Raw genomic sequence first — 7075 nt, 5'->3', positions numbered from 1 at the left:
ATTAAAATAGTTTCAAAATACAATACAAAATAACAAAATTATTTCAGGCAATATTTCTCATTAAATTATACATAGTAAAGGTGTATGTATATGCCACTTATTAAAGGTAAAATTATGTATATGCTTCCTGTTAAAGGTAAAAGTTTTTATATCCACCCGTTTAAATTAAAGGCTCATGTATGCTACCAATAGCAGTTTCAACACAGCCTGACTATCTATGACCAAGTACAATCCTACCATCCAATTTAGCCTGACTCTAAAGTACAATCCTACCATCCAACTAAGCCTGACTCTAAAGTACAATCCTAGCATCCAACTTAGCCTGACTCTAAAGTACAATCCTACCATCCAATTTAGCCTGACTCTAAAGTACAATCCTACCATCCAACTAAGCCTGACTCTAAAGTACAATCCTAGCATCCAATTTAGCCTGACTCTAAGTACAATCCTAGCATCCAACTTAGCCTGAATCTAAAGTACAATCCAACCATGCAACTTAGCCTGACTATGACCAAGTACAATCATACCATCCAACTTAGCCTGACTCTAAAGTACAATCCTACCATCCAACAGCCTGAATCTAAAGTACAATCCTACCATCCAACTTAGCCTGACTCTAAAGTACAATCCTCCCATCCAACTTAGCCTGACTCTAAAGTACAATCCTACCATCCAACTTAGCCTGACTCTAAAGTACAATCCTACCATCCAACTTAGCCTTACTCTAAAGCACAATCCTACCATCCAACTTAGCCTGACTCTAAAGTACAATCCTACCAACCAATTTAGCCTGACCCTATGATCAAGTACAATCCTACCACCCAACTTAGCCTGACTCTAAAGCAAAATCCTACCATCCAACAGCCTGACTATGACTAAGTACAATCCTACCATCCAACTTAGCTTGACCCTATGATCAAGTACAATCCTACCACCCAACTTAGCCTTACTCTAAAGCACAATCCTACCATCCAACTTAGCCTGACTCTAAAGTACAATCCTACCAACCAATTTAGCCTGACCCTATGATCAAGTACAATCCTACCACCCAACTTAGCCTGACTCTAAAGCAAAATCCTACCATCCAACAGCCTGACTATGACCAAGAACAATCCTACCATCCAATTAAGCCTGACTCTAAAGTACAATCCTACCATCCAATTTAGCCTGACTTTAAAGTACAATCCTACCATCCATGTTTTGACAACTTACTGGCTTTTCCAGTGAGGGCTGTATTGTCAACCGTGTAGCTGTACTCAGTTACGGGTTGTCCCCCAGTGCGGGTTGGTGGCTCCACATTCAAGGTCACCATTGTGGTGTACGCAGACTCCAGAGACACCTTGGGTTGTTCTGGTGTAGCTGTGAACAGGACAACCAGTTCATATCAACCAGCAGCTTTATTGGTACATTTATAAAAGAAACTGACAACCAACAGAATAAACAACAAGCATTCCAGCACCCAGTTCTCTATGTTTGACAATTCAATAAATAAACATGGGTTAAAATAAAAATGTTACTGGCACATTTGTGGTGTCAAGATAAAACATTCTGTTTGTTTTTATTCACTAGAAATTTCTCTCTTAATGCTTTTAATAAGATTAATGTTTACTTTGTACAGGTTGTAGTAACCTTTATATTTTTGGTGGTAAAATATACCTATGGTAAACTTTATGTGTTGTGGTTGACTTAATTACCAATTGTAATTCCAATGTTGGTACCAACTGTAATAAACATGTTGTTACCACCTGTAATACACATGTTACCAACTGTAATACACATGTTACCAACTGTAATTCACATGTTACCAACTGTAATTCACATGTTACCAACTGTAATTCACATGTTACCAACTGTAATTCACATGTTACCAACTGTAATTCACATGTTACCAACTGTAATTCACATGTTACCAACTGTAATTCACATGTTACCAACTGTAATTCACATGTTACCAACTGTAATTCACATGTTACCAACTGTAATTCACATGTTACCAACTGTAATTCACATGTTACCAACTGTAATTCACATGTTGGTATCAACTGTAATTCAAACGATGAGATGACTACAGTAAGAAGGAAAAGCGTTGTAGAAAAAAAAAACTGGGTCTGTCCACCCAGTTTAACAATTTAAAATTCACTTAAAATGTTTTAGCAGATTTGTTAGCTTCTGAATGGAACTCACTCGCTTCTTTTAGTGTGATTTCCTGTGTTGCTTCACCAAAGCTGTTCTTGGCTACACAGATGTAGTTTCTGTACATTTGGGAGCTTGTTGAATCCAGCAGTATCTGCAGATACAAAAGTTCCGACATGGCGGTCGTAAAGAACACAATGTTACATTAGTAATATCTAGAGCACACAATGTTACATTAGCAGCTAGAGCACACAATGTTACATTAGCAGCTAGAGCACATAGTGTTACATTAGCAGCTAGAGCACACACTGTTACATTAGCAGCTAGAGCACACAATGTTACATTAGCAGCTAGAGCACACAATGTTACATTAGCAGCTAGAGCACACACTGTTACATTAGCAGCTAGAGCACACAATGTTACATTAGCAGCTAGAACACACAATGTTACATTAGCAGCAGCTAGAGCACACAATGTTACAATAGCAGCTAGAGCACACAATGTTACATTAGCAGCTAGAGAACATAATGTTACAATAGCAGCTAGAGCACACAATGTTACATTAGCAGCTAGAGCACACAATGTTACAATAGCAGCTAGAGCACACAATGTTACATTAGCAGCTAGAACACACAATGTTACATTAGCAGCAGCTAGAGCACACAATGTTACAATAGCAGCTAGAGCACACAATGTTACATTAGCAGCTAGAGAACATAATGTTACAATAGCAGCTAGAGCACACAATGTTACATTAGCAGCAGCTAGATTCACAATGTTACATCACAAAATGTTACATTGACAGTTAATAATGTGACCCATGCATTTTTGACGGAACAGCCACCCACCTCGAGATAGCCAGCGGTCAAGTCCTTGCCCAGCTGCCTGTTTTCGCTGACTGGCAGTTTGGTTGGGTCGGACTCATCCTTGATAATCCACTGAATGCCGGCCTTCTCGTTGGCTCTGGCCACACAGGTCAAGTTGGCCCTGTGACCCGCCCAACCCCAGAACTCTTTATCTTTGAAATCTGTGTCAAAGTTGGGTTTGTCTGGACATTTAAAAAAAAATAGTTAAATTTATTTTTAATTATGCATAGAAGAGTAGTTTATAAAACTAATGCTGTTTTAGGCACGGGTTTTAAATACCGGAAGGAAGTTTTCAAGGTTTAATATTTTACTAGTAACAAGCATCACTAGTAACAAGCTGGTCTTCTGGCCCGATGATCTAGCGTCATAGTCCTAGTGGCTGGTATACCGTCTTATTAAATATCATTAGCGGCGTACTGAATAAAACGGCGCATATGTCGTTTTAGTGCGGGATTATGATTCTAAAAATAGATTTTGGGGGAAAAATGAAAGTGAAAGTGTTTGCATTTTGTAAAATACATTGCCGACAAAAAAAAAAAGAATCAGTTATTTTATATTATTTTATTATTGTGTTATATTTATTATTATAATAACAATAAATAGATAGGTTAGTCTAGTTTTGTCATTATGTTTAGTAAGTAGTATAAAAAAATTATGGGTATATAAATTTTTTTATTAGTGCAAACTGAGCCACGACCATCAACCTTGTTCGTTTTATATACAATGTTATGTTCATACATAGTAAAAACATATAGAATTTCAGAATCTTGCTGAATTGATGTTTATTCCTGAGCCTGAATACCAAATTTAGCTTGATTATCTCAAACGGTTCAAAGTTATAGGCAAAGTTAAAACAGATAAGTGAAAATCGGTTTGGGCCTGGGAGCTCAGGAAATGGGAGAAATTCGGCCAGGGAGGCCCGGGCTCAAAGGATTAACTATAACCTATATATAACCCCATCCCTCATTTAATTGCTATTCCTGCCATAATACCAGGATAGCAAAAACTTCAAGGTAATGCTGCATTGTAGCCAGCATTTTTTAAAGAACTTTTTAAATTGGCAGCTTAATTAAATCATTTCCTATCATCACACATCGTCACAAAATACCAGACACCCTCAACATTGACATCAAATAGCTCCATCACCACCTACCAACAAAACTACCATATTTATAGCGACAATAAGTAGGTTGTTTTTTTGTTTGTTTGTTTTTTTTAATTAAAAACTGCGACACCACACCACTTCTGTGAAATCATTTATAATTGATCAAATTGTTGAAATAGCAGATTGTTACAGACATCTGAAGATGATTAAACAAACCTGAAGCTAACGCGTAATTTTGAGATCAAGTACTCTAACAACAATCACATAGCTTTTTAAGATAACTAAATAAGCCTTGAGTTCATAAAACCATAGAAGTCACTTTAAACTTACACAGAACTAAAAAAAAACATGTACAAGTCTCTATAAGATGATCAGTTGTGGAACTTACACAGAACTAAATAAACATGTTCAAATATCTCAAAGATGATCAGTTGTGGAACTTACACAGAACTAAATAAACATGTTCAAATCTCTCAAAGATGATCAGTTGTGGAACTTCCAAAGAACTAAATAAACATGTTCGAATCTCTCAAAAATGATCAGTTGTGGAACTTCCAAAGAACTAAATAAACATGCTCAAATCTCTCTAAGAGGACCAATTAGTTTTGGAACTTACACAGAAATAAATAAACATGTTCAAATCTCTCAAAGATGATAAGATGTGGAACTCACAGAGTACTAAATAAACATGTTTAAACCTCTTTAAGATACCAGATTTGGAACTTACACAGAACTTCAAGACTGACTGCCTGTGTGGCGTTCCCAACAGTGTTCACAGCACTGCAGACGTAGATCCCAACGTGGCTGTATCTGACGGGGTTGAAGGAGATGGTTTTTCCCGCTCTTTTGATGATGGCGTCAGACAAATCAGCGGGGACAAAAGTTTCAATGGTCAGTCCTTCCTCCTGGCGAGAATAGGTGCAGTACGCATTGAGGAAAGTTACAGTCAGCATTAAGGAAAGGTACAGTCAGCATTGAGGAAAGGTACAGTCTACATTGGCGAAAGGTACAGTCTGCATTGGCGAAAGGTACAGTCTGCATTGAGGAAATGTACAGTCAGCATTGAGGAAAGGTACAGTCAGAATTGAGGAAGGGTACAGTCATTATTGAGGAAATGTACAGTCAGCATTTGTGAAAGGTACAGATAGCTTTGAGGAAAGGTACAGTCAGCATTGAGGAAAGGTATAGTCAGCATTCAGGAAAGTACAGTCATCATTGAGGAAAGGTACAGTCAGCATTGAGGAAAGGTACAGTCAGCATTGAGGAAAGGTACAGTTAGCATTCAGGAAAGTACAGTCATCATTGAGGAAAGGTACAGTCAGCATTGAGGAAAGGTACAGTCAGCATTGGGGAAAGGTACAGTCAGAATTTCAGGAATGGTACAGTCAGTATTGAGGAAAGGTGCAGTCTGCATTGAGGAAAGGTACAATCAGCATTGAGGTAAGGTACAGTCATCAATGAGGAAAGGTACAGTCAGCATTGAGGAAAGGTACAGTCTACATTGGCGAAAGGTACAGTCTGCATTGAGGAAATGTACAGTCAGCATTGAGGAAAGGTACAGTCAGAATTGAGGAAGGGTACAGTCATTATTGAGGAAATGTACAGTCAGCATTTGTGAAAGGTACAGATAGCTTTGAGGAAAGGTACAGTCAGCATTGAGGAAAGGTATAGTCAGCATTCAGGAAAGTACAGTCATCATTGAGGAAAGGTACAGTCAGCATTGAGGAAAGGTACAGTTAGCATTCAGGAAAGTACAGTCATCATTGAGGAAAGGTACAGTCAGCATTGGAGAAAGGTACATTCAGCAATGTGGAAAGGTATAGTCAGCATTGAGGAAAGGTACAGTCAGCTTTGAGGAAAGTATGGTAAGTTTTGGGGAAAGGTACAGTCAGCATTGAGGAAAGGTACAGTCAGCATTGAGAAAAGGTACAGTCAGCATAGGGGAAAGGTACAGTTAGCATTGAGGAAAGGTACAGTCAGCATTGGGGAAAGGTACAGTCTGCATCGAGGAAAGGTACAGTCTGCATTGAGAAAAGGTACAGTCTGCATCGAGAAAAGGTACAGTCAGCATTGAGGAAAGGTACAGTCAGCATTGAGGAAAGGTACAGTCAGCATTGAGGAAAGGTACAGTCAGCATTGAGGAAAGGTATAGTCAGCATTGAGGAAAGTACAGTCATCATTGAGGAAAGGTACAGTCAGCATTGGGGAAAGGTACAGTTAGCATTGAGAAAAGGTACAGTCAGCATTGAGGAAAGTATGGTAAGGTTTGGGGAAAGGTATAGTCAGCATTGGGGAAAGATACGGTCAGCATTGAAAGTTGGCAGTCAAGATGGAGAATAAAAGGTTACTCTATTTCACATGTAAAATAATACTATAAGTAAGAAAAGATTGATGAAATACCTTAACACCAGTGTCTGAGTAGGTTGACTCTGATCCAAGTTTCTTCCAGACAATGGAAGGTTCTGGATCACCTTCGGCTTCACACTTGAAGTTGAGGTTTCCACCTTCAGCGGCGTCAGTGATGTTGGTCATTTGTTTGATCACTGGTGGAACTGCAGATACCGAAATACTGGCGTTTGTCTTGGTGAACTTAAAATGTTAGTCTTGTTGAAGTATAACTTTAAATGTGGCCAGGCTTGGACAAATTATTATTTTAAATTGTATTAAGCTTCGACAAAATTTAATTTAAATTTAAAATTCTGTAAGGCTTGGACTTCTTCTTCGTTCTTAATTTTAGTGTTAGAAGGGATCCCCCTCCAACACAATTAAGGATACGTGTCAATTGGTTATTAATAACTTGAGTACCGTTACAGCTAGTTTAATGAAATTTCATATATAAGTATTTTATCAAAATCGTAGATCCGTATCAACTTTTGAATAACCGGAAGTGGTACTTTTTCTACTTTGAATTTTTCAAAAGCCTATAAAAATCATGTCTATATTCCAAGTTATATAGGAATATTCGAGAACG

The 7075-nt window shown here is 38.1% G+C and overlaps 1 long non-coding RNA gene across 1 annotated transcript; it reads right to left on the bottom strand.

The window, feature by feature from the left end:
- Positions 1-3033: 3033 nt before the first annotated feature.
- Positions 3034-6640, bottom strand: LOC131936214 (uncharacterized). The gene is made up of 3 exons (XR_009386027.1): positions 6505-6640; positions 4832-5009; positions 3034-3181 (listed from the first exon to the last, which is right to left on the bottom strand). It is a non-coding gene; the product is annotated as an uncharacterized LOC131936214 (long non-coding RNA).
- Positions 6641-7075: the final 435 nt, after the last annotated feature.

Source organism: Physella acuta, unplaced genomic scaffold (genome assembly GCF_028476545.2).
Source record: "Physella acuta isolate Inbredline_101_S28 unplaced genomic scaffold, ASM2847654v3 ptg000171l, whole genome shotgun sequence".
Classification (NCBI taxonomy): domain Eukaryota; kingdom Metazoa; phylum Mollusca; class Gastropoda; family Physidae; genus Physella; species Physella acuta.
This window is presented reverse-complemented; position numbering and strand designations above follow the sequence as displayed.